Raw genomic sequence first — 21,457 nt, 5'->3', positions numbered from 1 at the left:
TTTTCAACTTTAATTTATATATTTTATCTTATTCTCCCAGTTAAATTTACCCTTCATTCTAATTTGTGTTGTACAGTTATTTCATTTTTAACCTTAATTTATATTTTATTCCTTCCTAGTTAAATTTACCCTTTTTAATTTTTCATATTTATTTCCTATCTTATTCATAGCCTTTTCCTTTTTTGTTTTCTTTAGGTCACGAGCAGTTGTCCAAGCATTTCACTACATATCGTACTGTGTATGACTGTGTACGTGACGAATAAAATTTGAATTTGAATTTGAATTTGAATTTGAATTCTCTTAAGACACAATAATATTTCAATGAGGTTGAGGTCTGGAATTTAACTGGGCCATTGCAACACTTTGTTATATTTCTTTTTCACCTTTCTCTGTTGTAGATTTGCAACAGGTCCTGTTGCACAAACCAATTTTGACCAAGTTTTAGCTGTGAGACAGATGGCTACACATTTGATTATAGAATACTTAAGCATAGAGATTTCATGACTGCAAGGCTCCCAGGCCCTCTGGCTGCAAAACAAACCCAAATCATCACCCAAAGATTTTCTCCTGGCAACACTTCCAGACAAACCGCACTCACTGTCTTACTTTTACTTGTCATGATCTTTAACATTTAATGTGCTAACTGAGGTCTACTCTGAAGTGTATCTCTTGTATGTGTGTGTATGTATGTGTGTGTATATGTATGTGTGTATATGTGTATATATATATATATATATATATATATATATATATATATATTTATTGGAGGGGTGGGGTCTCTGAGTATTGCACAGTAGCACACCTGAATGCCCTCAACCAGCTTCTGCTTTTGTTCTTTGCACAGTTGCTGATGATAACTGAAATCCCTTTTCGTAAGCCTGCATAGTCCTGTGATAACTTAGGGCTTCCCTCCACATTTTCATACTTTACTTGAGCGTCACTCTGGATCTGGGGGTGTGTAGCTGCTAGTTTTGTGTTAGGATCACAGACAGTGTGTAAAATAGCATGTCTTTTGCAGGTGCTTGTAGATCTTCGATGTTGTGTCCACAGCAGTGAACTATGGATTCTGGACTGAGTAAATGTGCGTTTTATTTGCATATTCTTCTCCCCTTATGGTTGAGAAGTTATAAATAAGTGTCTCACTTGAACTAAAGTCAAGTGGTGGTTGTCTCAGTGTCCATAAAAAGGCAAGCTGAAATATTTATTGTCTATCCATTCATTTGTGCACACATTTGAAGAATATATTTAGCACTGTCAGTTGATGCCAACCATGTGCTTTGATTTTTTTTTTACAGCTCTGCAGGACTATGGTATATTCCAGGGGTCGGCAACCTGCGGCTCCGGAGCCGCATGCGGCTCTTTAGTCCTTATAATGCGGCTCCAGGTGGTTTGGGAAAATAAATTAGAAGTATTTAGCTGAAGTGTATTTATTTGTGTTTAGTTCTTTTTTTAACTTGTAGTTCTAAATTGGAAGATTATTGTGATTTTGAAATATAAAAATAAAATTATATCTTATTATTTTTTCATCGCTCAAAATAAGCGTCACACTCGCGGAAGCCGGTATACCCGCCGAAACACCGTGCAATTTATCGAGACTTTCGACCACAGGTAGCCCAATTATGGATCTTCGGATCCACATTATGTTGGCAGCTCCATCGTGAACTTAAAAACAAACACCGCTCACGCCCCATAGATGACAGCTTACAGTCACGCGTAAAGATGAAAGCCCCAATTTGCAGACGCTGTGCGCAGAGGTTCGGGACCATAAGTCTTATTGTAAACATATCACGGCAGACCCAACGATGTTTCCATGAACACGCTTTTCAGCATCTCGTTATTGACCACTTTTCACACACGGTTGCTGTACGCATACAGTCATTCAGCTCACAGTCCGACAACACAACAGCATAGATAGCACAGACTTTAAGGCGGCGAGGCGTGATTGCGGGTGCCGCTCAGGTGCGTCCAACTCCCCTGCAGCGGTGCTGCAGACCACGCCCCGCCACACACATTAACCAGGTAAAATACATATTTAGGCAGAATTTTGCAAATATCTATTTTTTTTTAGCACCATAGTGCTTTTTTTCCAATTATTTTTTAAAAGTCAGGTCAAGGCTCCAAAAGCCCAAAGGCGATATAAGGGTGGCGGCTCACAACTGTTTTTGTTTGCTACATGGATCATTTTAGTTCAGCTGGGTGTCTTTCCTTTTTTATATTTCTTTAAGAGTTCAAAATGTGTTAATTACATAAATAAAATGTAATTTTCTCTGTAGCACTTCATGGATTTCATAAGCAACACACTTTAGTTGCTCTGTGGATTCTTTTAAAAAGCAGTTAAAAACTTTTCTGTTCAAACAAGCCTTTTGTTGATCATTATTTACATTTGATCTTTTACATTGTGTATAATGTCTATTGATTGCATTGTTTATTTTAATATTTGTGTACAGCGCTTTGTGAATGCATGTCTGTGAAAAGCGCTTAATAAGTAAACTTTACTTACTTACTTTAGTTGTTCACACAAAGCATAAAGGTAAAAAAAAACCAAAAACAAACAAACAATATATGCAATGTTATCTTCATTTTAGATGTCAAAAAGTATTTGCGGCTCACAGTGTTTTCTTTTGCGTGGAAACCGGGTCCAAATGGCTCTTTGGGTGTAAAAGGTTGCAGACCCCTGGTATATTCTATCCTGTCCCTTATATGTAATTTTTTTTTTTCCAATTTAATAATACACTTTGAATTAAACAAAAATGAAATAAATTCCATCTCTAATTCATATTCAGTCAGTAAGATGTAAGATGTCACTGGCACCACCTAGACTGAGTTTGATTATCTGTTATTCATCATGAATAACTACACACCTTCACATTGCCTTCTGCTAGCTTATACTGCAGCTGCAGCTAAATGTTCCCTGTCTCAGTGCCTCATATCCAGCCATTTCAATACACATTTCATGATTCACCATTTTGTCTTCCACAGAATATTATGAATATGCTAACATACGTCCACGTAGCAGTAGTTTTGGAGATGATGAATTTAGCAAAATACAAAAACATGCAATCTGCCTCACAAAAGAAAGTAATTACAAGTTTAGTAGCTTGTTGCCTGCGGCCATGTTGGATATGAGACAATCTGAAAACATACAAAGACATCCACTTCATGGTGCTGCAGTTTGTCTCTCCTTATCTTTAATTGGTATGCCAGTGGCCTCGACTTTCTGAAACCCCCTACTGGAGCTTTTACAAGTCTTTCTCGTGTGTGTCCTGTATGACTCAGCCACTCTGTGAAAATGTTGTGAAGTGCCTCTTGTAGGTTCATACTCGAGCCCTGATGAATATCAGTAATGAGATTTTATTTCTGCATATTTTCTCTTTTAACCTCTTGATGTGCAGATGACTATTACCTCAAAACGTGTAATGTGACTCTTCCAGGGTCCCTTTTGAGTGTCAAATTGTGGTCATGACTAGTACTAAAATGTTGCCCAGGTTCGTCCATATTGCTGCTTTGTGTGCAGTCTGTCTCTCCACTTTTATAGTCTAACAAACAGACATAATAAGGCTTTGCTTTACTCACAGCCTCAGTCCTCAGCTTAGAGTCCTTGATATTACTTATTTATCTTCTTTCAGGGAGAATCATGAGAGCTGGCAGCTGTATACAACAAGGACAAACATATAGAACCCTATAAAGAAGGCTCAAAATTAACTTGAGACAAATTCAATCTGATTTTATGTCAGTGTGGTCTCAAATCTAAAAATAATTTGACTTTTAAAATAAGAAATATTAAATATTTCATATCGAAAAATTCAAGACCATAAATCTTTACCCACTGAAAGCCTACCAGGAGTAAAGCTTGAAGCTCTTTTGTTAACTGAGGGTTTTCTGTCATATTTTAGGCCAAAATATCCATCAGAAGTTAGTGAGGGTGGTTTCTGCCTATGCAGCTACCCTTTGAAAAATCCGAAGTTATTCTAATGGTCAGCAAACCATGTCTTTATTGATATCTAATGAAGTATCAAATCTCATCATTAAGGATACTGGAGAGGTTGTCAAATGTTATCTATACAGGGAGTGCAGAATTATTAGGCAAGTTGTATTTTTGAGGAATAATGTTATTATTGAACAACAACCATGTTCCCAATGAACCCAAAAAACTCATTAATATCAAAGCTGAATGTTTTTGGAAGTAGTTTTTAGTTTGTTTTTAGTTTTAGCTATTTTAGGGGGATATCTGTGTGTGCAGGTGACTATTACTGTGCATAATTATTAGGCAACTTAACAAAAAACAAATATATACCCATTTCAATTATTTATTTTTACCAGTGAAACCAATATAACATCTCCACATTCACAAATATACATTTCTGACATTCAAAAACAAAACAAAAACAAATCAGCGACCAATATAGCCACCTTTCTTTGCAAGGACACTCAAAAGCCTGCCATCCATGGATTCTGTCAGTGTTTTGATCTGTTCACCATCAACATTGCGTGCAGCAGCAACCACAGCCTCCCAGACACTGTTCAGAGAGGTGTACTGTTTTCCCTCCTTGTAAATCTCACATTTGATGATGGACCACAGGTTCTCAATGGGGTTCAGATCAGGTGAACAAGGTGGCCATGTCATCAGTTTTTCTTCTTTTATACCCTTTCTTGCCAGCCACGCTGTGGAGTACTTGGACGCGTGTGATGGAGCATTGTCCTGCATGGAAATCATGTTTTTCTTGAAGGATGCAGACTTCTTCCTGTACCACTGCTTGAAGAAGGCGTCTTCCAGAAACTGGCAGTAGGACTGGGAGTTGAGCTTGACTCCATCCTCAACCCGAAAAGGCCCCACAAGCTCATCTTTGACGATACCAGCCCAAACCAGTACTCCACCTCCACCTTGCTGGCGTCTGAGTCGGACTGGAGCTCTCTGCCCTTTACCAATCCAGCCACGGGCCCATCCATCTGGCCCATCAAGACTCACTCTCATTTCATCAGTCCATAAAACCTTAGAAAAACCAGTCTTGAGATATTGCTTGGCCCAGTCTTGACGTTTCAGCTTGTGTGTCTTGTTCAGTGGTGGTCGTCTTTCAGCCTTTCTTACCTTGGCCATGTCTCTGAGTATTGCACACCTTGTGCTTTTGGGCACTCCAGTGATGTTGCAGCTCTGAAATATGGCCAAACTGGTGGCAAGTGGCATCTTGGCAGCTGCACGCTTTTCTCAGACTTTTCTCAGTTCATGGGCAGTTATTTTGCGCCTTGGTTTTTCCACATGCTTCTTGCGACCCTGTTGACTATTTGGAATGAAACGCTTGATTGTTCGATGATCACACTTCAGAAGCTTTGCAATTTTGAGACTGCTGCATCCCTCTGCAAGATATCTCACTATTTTTGACTTTTCTGAGCCTGTCAAGTCCTTCTTTTGACCCATTTTGCCAAAGGAAAGGAAGTCTCCTAATAATTATGCACACCTGATATAAGGTGTTGATGTCATTAGACCACACCCCTTCTCATTACAGAGATGCACATCACCTAATATGCTTAATTGGTAGTAGGCTTTCGAGCCTATACAGCTTGGAGTAAGACAACATGCATGAAGAGGATGATGTGGACAAAATACTCATTTGCCTAATAATTCTGCACTCCCTGTATGGGGGGGAAAGACAAAATTTTGTAATCACAACTTTAAGATAATATAATGCACAAAGAAATGCAAGAAGAGAATGCAAAAAAAATACCATTTGTGCTTCCTGTCCTTTATTGTTTTAAATAAGCTTGCAGACTCCTGCACCTTATAGCACTCTATGTGGAAATTTTCACCTTTCTGCACTCCTTCCTGGCTGAAGAGCTGTAAAATATCATTACTTCTTCAGGTGAATAAATATCTATTATATTACCAAAACAATTTTAGTGGTGGAAGACTATTTAAAACATTCCTACAGGAAAAGAAAACAACATGAAGACACTAAAATAAAACTATATTATTGTAAAAAGTGTCAAAAGTAAAATTAAATAATTAATGATCATGATGATGATTACAAATTATTCTGCAGAGAAAAATGTTTACCATTAATGTTAAATAAATTAATATTTGTGCTGCATATCCTTTCAGGCAGAGCTCATTTTGAATGCTTTATACTTTTATACAGCATCAAGTTATATAAATCATATCACAGGCTTGTTGTACTGTCCTGTGAGGACACCATATCTCTGAAATAGAAAGTTGTTCATTAACTCAGAAACACAGGCCAAAATCTTGATTTTAAAAAGTCAGACATTAATTAGCAAAATAATCAGCTAAATCCCCTCCGTGAATCACCACCTTATCACGGTGGAGGGATTTATGTGTTTCAGTAATCTCAGGAGCTTTGTTGTTTGGGGCAGTTTACCTCTGGTAGGGCTCCTGAGGCAAATTGGTCCTGGGCGAGCAGTCAGAGCGTAAAAGTTGTTAGATACATTTACCAGTCAGTCTGTGTTCTTACCCTCAACTGTGGTCACAAGCTTTGGGTAGTCACCGAAAGACTGAGGTTGCAGATGCAAGTAATGAAAATTAGTTTCCTTCAAAGGGTAGCTGGGCTCTCCATTAGAGATGAGAGAAGCTTGGTCATTTAAGAGCAACTAAGAGTAGAGAGATTTTCCACATCGAGAGGAGCCAGTTCTGCTGGTTTGCGCGTCTGATTTGGACACCTCACAGGAGAGGTGTTTCGGGCATGTCCTTCAGAGAGGAGACTCTGGGGCAAGCCCAGAACTTGCCAGAGAGATTATATACCTCAGGTGGCTTGGGAACGACTCAGTTTCCCCCTAGAAAATGAGCTGGAAGGGCTGAGTCTGGGCTTCTGCGCTCATCTGCTACTGCCACGGCCCAAATGAGTGGCAGAAAATGAATGGATCAATGGATCAGCTTAAGCATTGTGCCACATAGTTAACTGTCAATTTCTTCAGAGAGATTCAAAATATTACTGAAAAATGTAAGTGGAGTGCTAGAAAAACAGACAATTAAATGTATTGTATTTATTCAACTGAGTTATTTCTCATAGTTGCTGATTTGAAAGTGCTGTTGAGCCTGCACCTGGTGAGCTTTTCTGTTTTATTAGACCGGTCAGACATGGTCATAGCTATCATCCCCTCTCCATCATCGTCAGAATGTTCTTTCCTAATGTGCTAAAGAAGTTCTAAACAAGTTTTCCAAACCCCACCTTCTCTACATTGCACATGTTGGACAAGGTGAAACACATCTGTCAAAATGACAAATCACTGGATCTTGTCTGGTTGAGAGCTGGTTCTCTATTAATCAGAAGGTTGGTAGCTTGGCTGCTCAAGTCTGCATGTCAAAGTACACTAGGGTGATGCCTCTGATGCATTCATCAGTGCGTGTGGTTGTTAGGTAAAGCACTTAGGGACAGAATAACAGTTCTATATAAATGTGTGTAAATGAGATGTGTCGTAAATAAACATACTGAGTGCTCAATTAGAGTAGAAAAGTGCTTTATAACTATTAGCCCATTTGCATACTGTCACTTGAGCAGAACCCATGTATGGACTGGGTATTAGTCCTGAAACTAAATAAAGCAGAGTCTACACATGAATTTAAAAGTGGTCTAACATAATACTCTAACCCTAGTGCCCTGTATAAAAATCCACTATTTGTCACTTTCACATCCAAATGTGAAGCTTTTGCTTCTTTGCCAAGAGAAAGTCATTCTGTTTCTGTCTTTCTGTAAGAAAATATTTTTCCCATTCAACCTTATTGTATATTGCATGTCCGGTTTTGCCAAATAGTTATTCAGTCAGTGTTACTAGGCAGGTAATAACAATTACCCTTTTAGATTAGTATCTTCTACCATAGAGGTAGGATTAACTTGTACAGGTTAGCTAAGAAGGTTGCTAACAGCTAAAACTAACTAAGCATTATATATAAAAATGCATCTGGTGCTGTGCAAATTGGAGTTCCTGCTTTCCATAGTATTTCAATACGAAATGGCAATTGGTGGAATTGTCAGCCAGTACTGTATACAATAAATAAAACTGAATCTAACTGAACTGAACTTACCACCAGTCATTTGTTACAAGGTCAAAATAGAGATTAGAGGACGTGGTTTAAGTTAAGGACAGTTGGCCACTCTTTCTGTCTCTCACACACACTTAAGTTTATAAAGTATGCCACAAAGTTATTGAAAATTAAACTGCATGGCTTAATTGTTCTTAATCATTACATCTGTAATATGACATCTACACACACATACACATCACATGCAAGATAACTCCAGAAAACTGCATGGCAAGAAATTCTCTCCCTATAGAGGAGATAATCTGATTAGATTTTGGATCACCCTGATGCCTGCATTTGCATATTAATGAGAAAAATTTCCTTCAAAACTACCATACTGATGATGGCTCCATAAGACCAAAGTGGGTTAAATGAAGACAAGAGTGGAAAGATAGAAAGACAGATTTGCTCATTTATATCATTTAATTACCATCGTTTGTTTTGGTTAATAATAATAGTAATTATGTTCTCAAGCACCCATGTTTTTCTCACTCCTCAAGCAAGACAGGTAGGGAAAAAGTCAACTGCATAAACTCACACCAGCAGATGTAAACAGATGTGGAAGGCTCCCTCTAAAAGCAGATATTTTGTGTTTGCACTAAGGCTTCAGTAAAGCTGCTGCATGTCTTTAATGGTACAAATGGTTCTTTTCTATGAAAGAAAGCCTTTTACGCTGCACATTGGTAAAGGAAATAAAGCGAGGGTGACCAATTTACCAACACACTTAATTGTTTACTTAAAAGCCACATTTGGAAAATATAAGAAAACCACAAACTCAGCTGTCATTTCAGCATTCACAGAATCTTTCTGCATCTTACTCTTTTCTCCATCCCATTAGCATTGTTGGGTATGATAATATAGCGGCTAGCTTATGTAATCATAACAGACAGAGGAGTGGGTTTACAGCCTCCTAATGGCCTCATCACTGTTAATCTCTTGGATAATAATGAGATGAAATGTGGGTACATGCACAAGCTAATGCACTGCACTGAGAAGAAAATAATTAACGCACATAACTTAATACTTAGACTAGTTTGCTAACATGGACTCATGTACTCTATAGTCTATAATTTGGTTGTAGGTGTCATTTTGGTGTTAATACCCACAAAACTGCTGTGGTGGTTTCATTTTGGTATAGCTGTGTATAGAGGTTGAGCAGTTAAAAAGACAATCTGTTATACTAGCACAGCTTTAATTGTAATTTAAGTGAACTTAATTGGTTCTGCTTTTTTCTAACATTTGTAAAGGTACTGTTACAGTAACGGAAACTCATATTAAACATGGCTAAATTTCCACTAATGGGGTCACAATATGTACAAGTAATACCTGTAAGCCAAATGCCCAAGTTTGAGATTTCTCTAAACACTCGATTTTAAGTGATTTTTGTTTCATCTCTTGTGCCTGGATGATGCCAACTGGAGGTAATTCACTGTGCTGGCGGAGCACTTCGACCCTCCTGTTAATGTTCAATCAGATTTGGAAATATTTATGCTCTACTTATGAGTACTATTCAAGATTTGGAGGATAACCAAAAAATGTTTGTGGAGTAAATTGAACTTAGTCAGTGGGGATTACAAGCAGGTGCACTTCTAATGTTGGTCTCAAACCAAGATAAATAGGAAGGGTTGCATTAAGAAGGGCAATTGGTATAAAATATTTGAATAAACAACTTTGCGGATTATCTTTTCATACTAGATAGGTGGCGGCTGGAGTTAACAATCACAGCCACAGGTATGACTGACCAGCAGGTTATTGGTGGAAACTCTGCTACTGATAGCCAGAAATATTTGGCAAGGATAAAGATAATTGACAGGGCTATTACATCAATATAAGACAATACTGAGAGGTCCAAACAAGGATGAGCAATGGTGATACTATGCAGTCACAAAGTAACAGCACTAGCTACGTGCTACATTACCTTCAGAATTTCCTGATAGAAGTTGTGTACTTCAGTCAGCATTTTAGCACATTATTTTCCATGCATACACTTATTGACTAAGACATGCAGTATACTGACAAAATACAGTTTTTGACTAAAAAGATTACATCCATTGTTATGTCCTTTGCAGATAATGAAAGTAGCATTTACCAAACAGACATGATCATGCAGTAATCATTTTTGCTGTAGGTGTTTTTTTTTTTTACTGTTTTCCAGTGTCACTCAGCTTTTTTTCCCCACTAGTACCTACTCAGCTTGACTCAACTTGGTTTCAGTTGTAGGTCACTTAGGTCACTTGACATTACTTGTATGCAAAAGAAACAACGCAACAATAGAAGACATTGAAGCGATGCTATACCTGCCACCTCATCAGTGGACCACAGAGGGAAATGGTTTGTCTGCAGCCATTTAACTCATTCCTCGGTTTCAAAAATGGCGGTTTTAAATTTTAGTAAAAGAGTCCCTCTCATGTCTCATCGAGTGATGCCACTGACTGGCCAATCAATGGCATGCAGTCTATTGACGTCACATTTTCAGAATGACTCATCCCACGTGGAACCCCAGCTGAGCAGGTAAAAAAGTACCTGGTAACAGGTCCTACCAGCTAATGGAAAATGGGTACAAATGGAAACGAGCCAATTTACTTCTCTCAAAAAACTATCAGTCTTCTTCCAAAATGTGAAAATTAGTATCACTAAAAGAGTGCAGATGTGTAGCTCAGTCTTGTTCTGGTGAGACGGCTCTGTTTTGTTGTGAAGTGCGCTTGGAGTTGTTTGGTCTCTCCTATGTAGAGTCTAAGCACTCCTCAGTGTGCTCACAGCCTCTGGAATGAGAGGTGAAATGGCTTCACAAACCCAAACCATTTCAAACCCTCAAGAATTCACATGACACATATGTTCTGTTCGAGGTTTAGATTCTGACCTAAGAATGGTCTAGTAATAAAAACCGAGGAAGAGGCTGAGGTATTTATACTGGAAGCCTCAGAATTCGGACATCAGAGTTCCAGAAAAAATGAGGAAAACAGGATTTGTATTGGTCCTTACCAAAGTACAGACATTCAGGTTACACTAGCAATACAAGACAATTACTTTTTTCAAACACTGCTGCATCACAGTTATGGATAGAGCCATGGTAATGCCCTGCATATGCCCAGGCTCTGTCCATGCCAAAGTGCATTTACTCCATCATAAACAAGCAACAATGGCAGTAGAGATGAAAGGTTTTATAGTTTTACTACTGTTTACATTCAGCATTGTAATCTTGGATTATTAACTCTGATTACTATCTGTTACACGGCACTAAGTTGGCAGTTTTAGCAACAGTTAACTTCAATGTTTAACCTAATTGAACCTATTTTAGAACTAGTATTTTACTATCAACACAGAGACAAAAATGTTTATGAGTATGCCAAATTTAATCATTAGCATTAATAACCATTCATTTAAAAATACCTATTAAAAAAAACTATGAAAGATTTGTGGACCTGTGACTATTGCTCATGTATAGATACAGACATAAATGCATTACCAAGTCCAGCTCCTCTTAAACAATATGGTGGCTGCTTTGACACATCACTCAAATGTATATGTGGCGAGACGAGGATGGGATATAAAGTAAATACTCTTTGCAGTTTTAAAAAGACAACGCCACCCTGGGAATTTCACCCAGAGAATACTGAAAGTAACACTAAATCACCAGAAAGGCACTTAGGTTCGCTATACTCAATCCAGAGACGAGGTTCAATGATCAACAAATTCACAATTTATTAATAATTATTTAAAACACCATATAAAAGCACAATCATAAATATTCAAGTACAAATATGCTTAAAAAGGTATTCAGAGCTGAGGCTTACCAGTGGAGGGGCAGGGATGCCACACACAAACTAAAGAAAGAAAACACACCCAAAACACAAGTGCAGCACACTATCACGCACTCACACTAATAAACTAAACAAGGCAGGTGTGTACACTCAAGGGATCCCACCACCAAGGCACCCTAGTCTCCTCCACGTCGGCACTCCGCATCTGAATAAAAGAAACAAAGAAAATTTTAATATATTACAACAAACTAATGTGTAGCACCGGGGGATAACCCAACTGCAAGACCACACTGGTGATCTACAGCTAGAAAAAGGGCCTCCCACCAGTGGTGTAACAAAAATCCAAACTACAAATCAAAAGCAATAAAACAACATACAATCTGGATAAAACTCTAAAATCTGGAGCAAACGGAATCGCCGTACTGCTCCAACTTGCCGTCACACGACGACAAGTTAACAGTCAATCAATATGCACGCCAGCTGACTCCGGTAACCGGCATGCATATGGCCGTTGTCCACGCCGACGTCCACTGTAAAAGCTGACAGCAGCGGGGAAAGAAATCTCACAACGGGAACAGACGATAAAAGCACAGCAAGGCAAAACAGCAGCACTTCAGTTCGCGTAGCTTGGCGCAAAACTAAGGCCCACACTTCCTGCGAAGCATAATAAATAATTACTATAAAAGAACAATAGAAGGCAGAGAGCGTAACAAAAGTTGATTACGTACCAAGTAAGCCGTGTCATAGAACGTAAGCAGAATAGCTCAGGAGGCTTCTATAGCTACGACCAGCCGCGATGGAGACTTCAGAGGAGTAACCCACAAATGATCTCTACCACACCGAGGGGAAGTCAGGTGACCAAAAAGGAGATCACAGGCAAGCGATGCAGAGACACTCAAATGGCCACTATTTATACCAGCGCCCCCTAATGGGCCAGGCTGAAAGTGGGTTGGACCGAGGGATAACATTCATCCTGCCACATTTAGCAGCGACCAGTGTGCCATCTGTGTGTATATACCTTTTAGGGGTGGGGGAAAAAATCGATACTGTGTAGTATCGTGATATTTTGTTTGCTAATAATGTATCGATACAGGGACAGCAGAAATCGATATTTTGTTACAAACAATTTTTTCTCTGAAGTCAACATACTCTGGAGTCAGAGCATGTTGATCCTTTTTCTGAGCAAGAATCCTGACATTCCTTCGCTGTCCAAATGTGTTTAACTTGTTTTTTGGCAGCAATAAACATGACAGTTTACCTCTTTTAATTTAAGACATGTTTAATTTTAATTAAGTTTAAAACTTTTTTATTTAATGTAAAATTATATTTTGTTTTAATTTACTTTCAAATTCTTCAGTTGCTGAAGGGGCTGCATAGTTTTCATAAATTGCATAGTTCAGAATAGCTATAATTGTACCAGATGGTTGCACTCAGTTAAGTTGGACTAGACTGTAATACAAACCGTTCAGTTTGTCAACAATAAAACTGACTGAAATGAGAGAAAGACTGAGTGTGAGACTTTGATATTAGATAAAATGAATATTGATAAAGTTTACCTTTATGTGCAGAATTTAAATATCGCAAAATATAAAAAAATAAATAAATCGCAATAATATCGTATCGTGCGTTAAGTATTGTGATAATATCGTATCGCGAGTTGTATGGTGATTCCCACCTCTAATACCTTTGTAACATAAGATAGCTACAAGATGCTTAGGGGGGTGGTGCAAAGAACACCAGCTGTTTCAGAATCTGAGAGTGTGCTGCACAGTTCTATAAAGTGCTGTTGTGTTTGTGTGCATGCACATAGTTTGATCATGCAGTTGACCCCACTTTTTCACTTGATGCCGTTTTTGTAGGAGCAACGACTGACATGTGGCATAATGCACCATAATATGCATATTTATGGTGTGTATTGTTCATGTCAGTTTGTATGCAAAGAGAAATATTGCAGTCAGTTGTACACCCCCACTGCTGGAACAATGCGCAGCCTGCATTATTTTTCATATGTTTATGTGAGACTGTTGTATCCAATTAGTGCCAGTGTGGTAATAAGGTTTTTTTCTTTAACAACAACAAAATTAAATATTGTTTAAAAAAATAATTTTCAGAGGAAATAACAACAGCTGATTTTCATATTGCAGACAAAATGAGGATCCCTAAAACTGCCATAGCATGTTCACTATGTGGTGGCAGTGCATGTGCAGATGTGCCACATCTGTTAGCTCAGGAATCAGAATAGCAGACACACCACATCACGTCTGGACGCTCTCATACAATGTTTCGCTTTATGGATATCGTAGACATACAGTGCTGCATGCAATACACTTACAACTAGAAGTATACACACTCACGAAACGTCTCAAACACACAACAAACTGTCTGTGGATACGAGCATGAGTGCTTTGTCTCGCTTCTGTCATTCTCCCTGACCGACACACAGGCGGAAGTACAGAACACGACATCAACTGATGCACTCTTGACACAGCTACGTGAAAATGCACATGGATAATAATGTGCACATTAACATAACTGGATGGTACACGTTCTGTCTTATGTTCTTTAAAATGCAGCATAGAAAGATGTTGATATCTGTGCCTGAGCCGCAGCACTTCTTTTGCAACAGAATGTCACAGAGATGCAGTGTGACTGAAATTAAGGCTTTAGAAAAACACTTCACATTTTTGAGTGGCATCTAGCAGCGGCATCCTCCTCAAAGAAGGCTACTTAGCTTAACATGCGGCTCATGAAGCTAAAATAGGTTAATGATACAATTTGTTACACAAGCATAGTGGTTAAAATCGGTTTCTGAGCTGCAAGTTACTCCACATGGCGGCATGTAAATGGGGCAGTGAAGAATATGGCTGCAGCGAGCTCAGCCTTGACTGCAGGGCTTCTTTGTGCACCTGTCAATCATACAGCCTGTCGATATGAGCCCCGGCGCCCATTAGCCTTGCCTTATGGTGCCAGTAACTGCAGGAATCTGCTGTATGCACTTCTCTTGTGTGTTGAGTACAACACTGATATATATCTGTAGATAGAATGATAGATAGTTATGCTGTAGGCATAACACATATGCCTACAGCATGCCTACAACATGTCTACTAGCTATGTAGACATGTTTCTAAAACAGAAGGAATTTTCTTTGTTTTCCAGTTGTAGTTCACTGATTTGCCGTTCTGTTTTTAATCATATACGCATTGTTTTGCGGAGTGTTTTTCTTCTGAGTGTGTCTGTGTGTTCTTCCGTGTTTGCAGTGTATTCATTTCTTTTTGGCCCTCCTTTTGCTTACTTCCAAAAGGGTTAGTTTCTTATGTGGTTTTCTGTGTTTTACTTCCCTCCTTTGTTGTTTTCCCACCCACATTAGTGTCTGTTCCTTGTGTCTCTCCACTTCCTAATGTGTGTATTTAATGTGCATTCTCACTCAGTCTTTGTCAAGTTGCTGTCACTGCATCTCCCTCATGTGAATCCACATTATTTCATCTCCTCTGTCCTTTGTCTGTCTCCTTCTTCTTGCCAAAGGAACTATTATCGAGGGTGCATAAGATGTATCCTTTGCTGATGAGTTTGTTGAGTTTTTTATTATCTTCAGAATGCAAAAGAGCACACTGTTGGAATATACAAACTATGGCAGGAGGAGGCCTATTTAAATGGCTTTTTATTCATAAGCTGGTTTATTTATTTAAGTTAATCAGACTTTGTACTGTTCCGTGATTCTGCATGTGCGAAATGTAACAGTATAAAACCGCTGTTGTGAATGTTGTCAGTTTTACATTATTATTTCTCAGATCACAAAATACAGCTATAGGTGGGCAACAAGCATAAATGTTTATGATGCAGTTTTGTCAAATGTCATGTTTATAATGATGGACCCCCTCATGCCTCTTCTTCATCCGCTCACTTCTCTGGGGGAGGGACTAAGATGCCAGGAAATGAAGGTGAGCTTTCATGGTTCTTGGATGGTTACTGTTCGACGTTGGATTCTTTTATTGAATTGTCATTGGATTTTCCTCTCTCTGTCTATAGTTAAGGCCACAAGTCCAATATTTTTAACAAAACTGCCAGTCTCTGTTGTCTACAACTTGGCTCTTCTTGAGGTAATATACCCAGTGTTGGTCAAGTTACTTGAAAAAAGTAATCAGTAACTAATTACTGATTACTTCCCCCAAAAAGTAATCCCGTTACTTTACTGATTACTTATTTTCAAAAGTAATTAATTACTTAGTTACTTAGTTACTTTTTAAAAACACGATTTACAACCTGAATAGGTGATAAAGCGATAGATCTTTCAGCCCAATTCTACTTTTTCTGCATAATCCATCATACAAAATGTAATCAAATGGAAAAGTCCCTTTTTAAAACTTGTTTTATTAGTTTTAATCTTTTAACTTTATGCATCAAGCAAAAATTTAATTATATGCAACATTCTCTGACTGGAAGAAATTTGTTTAATATTTAAACCTATTTTCTGCACATTCCAGCACATAAAATATTTTTTTTGTGTGTGTGTTTACACTCAGTCTTTCAAATAGATGCAAGTAAAACACAGCAGAAAATAAATAAAGTCAAAGACTAGCGGTCCTTTTGCTTTTTCACCTGTAAAGCAGGAGCAGGGTAGGCGGAGGTTTGCCCTGGTGCAGGTGTGCCGCAGCGGTCAGTGGAAGAATCCGCGAGTTTCTCTGTGAATTTCCCATTACGTCGTTGCGCACTCGGTGCTTGCTCGGAAGTTTAGGGGGTTTTTTCGCTGTAAAAAGAAGTTTTCGTCCCACGCACAACGGACACTAATGTTTTTGTCACTTTTTATGGAATCAAACTCAAAGTAAGGTCAGTACTTCCACGCTTTAAACGCTCATACTCATACTCATACTCTCTCCCGTACTCGATATATGATCCATTGTTGATCTGCACACAGCTGGTGTCACGAACGTCGCACTCGCTTACGTCACTGTCATGATACACTCTCGCAAGAAAATCACGGTTTTTGTAACGCAGTAACGCAGCGTTCCTATGGGTAAGTAACGGTAATCTAATTACCGTTTTTGCAATAGTAATCCCTTACTTTACTCGTTACTTGAAAAAAGTAATCGAATTACAGTAACGCGTTACAAGTAACGCATTACTGCCCATCTCTGAATATACCAATACGGCACAATTGTGTACATCACAGAAAAAAAAATTGTTTTAAAAAAGTCTTCAAAGCTACACAGAATTGTAACCCATTTTAACACACATGGTTAGGAAAGTTTCACAATTGCTTGCAGACATTTAGGCACACATGACTTCATAAGCAAACATGATTAGATTGGTGAATGTGAAATTGGAAATATGTTCAATACTGACATTTATTCAAGTTGTTAAGTACTTTTTTATGGGAATGGCAGGAAAGTTTAATGGACCCAAATGCAGGAATAATCTTTAAACAAGCTTTAGTTCTTTGTGGTCCAAAAATCCAAAATCCCAAACATAGCAAAGACTCCTAACACCCAGAATATGGTTGTCCTTATATGAGGTCCTTGTCAAAACTATTTCACAGACTAAACTTAAGTCTGGTGGCAACAGAGCCTTCTCTGTGGCAGGTCCCAAACTCTGGAATTGCCTTCCTCTTAATATTAGATCTGCACAAACACTCGAACATTTTAAATTATTACTAAAGACACATTTTTAAGGTCTGGCTTTAAACACACATTGACCTAAACATTTTGGTTTTAACAGCCTTAGTTGTTGTTCTTGTTTTAGGTGTTTTTACTGACTTATTTGTCTTTCTATATTTTCCTGCATCATTGTTTTGCATTTTATTTACTTTAGTGGCATTTTACATTGTTAAGCACTAGGGGTAGAGCCGAACCCGAATACGGTATTCGGAAAGGCACAAATAATGTGTCGAACAAATATTTCAAAAATATTTTATTCGGGAACAAGGAAAAACTTTATATCAAAAAGCTAAATTTCCTTATGAGACCGCAGAACATGACCGGATGAGTGAGTGACGTGTGAAAGAGGTGACTGACACGGGCTGCTCCACACAGCAAAAGAGTGTTAGGATGCCTGGGTCGTTGGCCCAGGGTTTTTGAGTTTATGATATTATTTATACTTTCTAGTTTTTGGTTTCTTTGAGTTCTGTCTTATAGTTTATGTCTCTGTCTTCTCTAGCTGCTCTGTCTCCCCTGTCAGCTGTATCCCCTTGTCTAGTTCGCGTCTCTGTGTGTCCTTAGTGGCTATATCCCCGTGTCCAGTCAGTGTCTGTGTCTGCCCTGGTCCCACGTCTCTGTTCCCTCTGTTGCAGTGCGTGCGAGTCTGTGTCTTTGTTCAGTCTGTGTTATGTGTTTCCTGTTTTACTTTGAAAGTCCATGTCTGATGTTAATGTGTCTGGTTTTGCTTCCCCTTGTCTCGTTAGGCCTGATTTGCCCCAGCTGTGTTTCCCTCCTGTTACTCATTCCCTGATTGCTCCCTCTGTGTATTTAAGCCCTGTGTTTCTCTGTGTCCGTGTCGCGATCTACCGTTTATTTTGCTGTGTGTTTTGTCAATCCGCCGGTGTTAGTTTATTTTTGACCTTTTTCCCCCAGTTATGTTATGTTATGTTATGTTATGTTTGAGTTTAGCATTAAAGCTGTTTTGGTTTAAGTTCTGTCTCCGGAGTCTGCACCTTGGGTCCTATTCCTGTCTGCACACAGCCCCACCTAACAAAGAGAAGGCTGAGCGAAAAAAGAGTGAACTGCATCACGATTTTTGTTGAATCGATTTTTTTGTACCTGAACTGGGTTCCGGTTTATAACTTTCGCGAATATCGCGAGATTATTCCATTGCGCTGCATTATTGACCTCTGCAGTCAGGTGCTCTCATGTTCATTCCGTTTATGTAGCTATGTTAGCGACGTTAACGTTCGGTTAAAAAGGTTAAAACAATGCTTGTGTAGTTGTCACTCATTAACTTAGCTGAAACTCCCCACATGGATTTGGGGGACCAAATAGAAGAGTGTTGCTGCTGCTGAGCCATCTGGCAATAACATAAATAACATAACAGCCTATGTTATGTTATTTTCTTTTCAATGACGTTCCTTGTTACATGTTCAGTGCTGGATTTATGGAAAAACATCAACTAATATTGTATATCCATAATTATTATAATGGATATAATTAAAGAATACTTACACTAGTGTAATACAAAAAAACTGGATTTTTATGCCTATTTTGAATTTTACTCGAATACAAATACTTTGTTTTCCCTCCTCAACAAATACAAATACAGATACAAATACCGGCTGCTTTGCAAATCGCTATTAAGCACTTTGTGCAGCATGGACTGGTTGGAAATGTGCTATATAAATAAACTTTACCTTCACCTTTACCTTGAGCTGAAAGATATGTATAACAGTCATCGTTCAAATAGCTGATGACCACACGTACCACATGTGGGATGAGGCTGTTGCCATTCCGTCTTGTCTTATAACTTGATTGTTCCATTTCAAGTGGTTCGAAATTGGTAATAATTGAATATGTTCCTTTTAACTTTTAAGCTTTAACTGTACCAAGTTTGATGAAAAAAATGCCTGTAGGCTGGGTCTTTGCTAGCAGTATTAAGTGGGGAACACTGAAGGAACAGAATGAAAACATAACTCATATAAAGACTATACTATTAAGAACTATATAGAAGAACTATAAAGACAACTATAAAGAACCCCAAACTAAAGCAGAAAAAGGAAAAGAGAAACAATCAAAGGAATCATAAATTCTTTAAAAATGAAACTAATAGATAAATTGTTCTCGAAACCAAAAGAAAACAAACTCATAAAAACATCCAAACCGAAGGTCAAAGAACCAGAGACTGTGACAGTTTTCAGTTGTTTCAATTCAGTAAAATTAGTCCTTAATTTCTCTCACTCATCAGATCTTTTAATTTGAACAAATTAGCATAAAAATTACAGCGGTGCAAACCCTTTTAGGATCTCAAGTAATAAGAGAAATTATGAAGTCTAATAATTCAAGGTCTGAATGATGTCAGTTAGTGTGGTGTGGGCTAGGCTCATTTCCCAGTCCATTGTGATTGCATGTGGATGACGATCGATACCTCCTCTCACAGGCATAACTAACTGACTTCATCCATAGCTGAGCATGTGCATCAATCCATAGGTGGCACATAGTTGTGGTGACTGATGTATTTGGGTAAATGAATTGGAATGAGTGTTTTCAAATGGTTGAAGAAAAAAACCCTTCAGTCAAAATGCTGCCTTCATCTTTGCATTCGTCTCTGCTTAAGATGTAAAAGGAGGATGGAGCCGCGGACGCTGGGAGCTTTTTCCTTTTAACCACCATAAAAGTAAACAGCTTTGCTCTAAATAATGTTTGCCTATGTGTTCTCAGCACCATACTGTATCTTACATTCATGGATAATCCCTTTCACTTTCTCGTTCTTAAACAAAAATATATGGTTTTATTGTCTCCTTTTTACATAGTTTGACTATACTTCAGTGTTGTAGTGTTGTCACAGCTTTACGCCTCTGAAAACTATTCATATTTATTATCTTTAAATAATTTATATTAGTAATAATGAGGCATTTGCAATAGATAAGAATTAGATTAGAAAATTTCTTCCAATCCACCCTGGAAGGCTGCTCTTCATTTAGAGAGGAGGTGAACCCTTAGCTGGGCACAGATGTCAAGCCAGCTGTAGAAATTCTCCTGCTCAAGACTTTTTATTCAAGCACATGCACACTCTGGTCACCTTCCTTCATGGTTTGGTGGGTATTCATTCAATCAGACCACCTTCCCTCTTCCAAACACACACACATAGTCATTCACACTGTACACATTAGCATGTCTCACCCCAGCAATTAAACCCAGCCTACTGTAACATATAGGCAAAGCTTGGTCATTAACAACTGATTAAAATATGCTTACATAAATTAATACAAGCAGTTACATATCAATGTGAGAATCAGTATTTTAAGGATAAAGCAACACTGAGGACATAATGCTATGTTCAAGTGGTCTATGTTCAAAAGAGTGCCTACACAACTGAGATAATTGAGACAACAGGTTGGGTCATTAGAAATATGGTCAAATATATGAGATTAAAATTATATCTAATGGATAAAATTGTCAACTGTCATGTAGTCCAATTTTTATGCCTATTTATAATCACTGTATTCAGTTCTGTCTGAGTAGTCTCGCAAGCAGAATCTGATCAGTGAAGGATAAAGGTGTGTGAGAGTTTGGTGAATCATTAAACAATATATGAAACCCTCTTCACAGCTCACATCTTGGACTTTGATGGACAGTGTCTGGTTTTTAAACCTGCTGGAATAAGACCACATATGACATTAAGTCAGGTGCAGCATGAAAAGGAGCAGCTAGGATGGAGGTTGGTTGCAAAGCAGCTTGCAGATGCACAGCAACTGTAGACAGCCCAAAGCAGTTTAATAGCATGTTTCTATACATTTATTCAAGGTGTGACAATTGGATGTGCAAAGGGGTATTAGCTTAGCTAATGTTGGCTTTGGTGAGATCAGCTGTTCTATAGGGATTGAGACTGAGTTACACTTTGTGGTTTGCCACAAGTTAACACTATGGCATTTATCCACCTATCAGTCTGACGTCATTAGCCGTTTCTGGGTCCAAACTCCTCGTCAGGTCCCAAAGTGAAACAAACACTGCAGTATCACTGAGAGTTA

At 38.4% G+C, this 21,457-nt stretch overlaps 2 long non-coding RNA genes across 2 annotated transcripts; one reads left to right on the top strand and one right to left on the bottom strand.

Moving 5' to 3' along the window:
* Window positions 1–11,706: 11,706 nt before the first annotated feature.
* Window positions 11,707–12,779, bottom strand: LOC120722369. Its single transcript, XR_005693410.1, has 2 exons — window positions 12,519–12,779; window positions 11,707–12,444 (listed from the first exon to the last, which is right to left on the bottom strand). It is a non-coding gene; the product is annotated as an uncharacterized LOC120722369 (long non-coding RNA).
* Window positions 12,780–16,978: 4,199 nt separating this feature from the next.
* Window positions 16,979–18,874, top strand: LOC120722276. Its single transcript, XR_005693394.1, has 3 exons — window positions 16,979–17,825; window positions 17,941–17,947; window positions 18,482–18,874. It is a non-coding gene; the product is annotated as an uncharacterized LOC120722276 (long non-coding RNA).
* The last annotated feature ends 2,583 nt before the right edge of the window (window positions 18,875–21,457 follow it).

The sequence above is a fragment of the Simochromis diagramma genome, unplaced genomic scaffold (genome assembly GCF_900408965.1).
Source record: "Simochromis diagramma unplaced genomic scaffold, fSimDia1.1 OVJJ01000618.1, whole genome shotgun sequence".
Classification (NCBI taxonomy): Eukaryota; Metazoa; Chordata; class Actinopteri; order Cichliformes; family Cichlidae; genus Simochromis; species Simochromis diagramma.
Note: the sequence above shows the minus strand (reverse complement) of the source record. Positions and strands in the feature narration are given on the sequence as shown.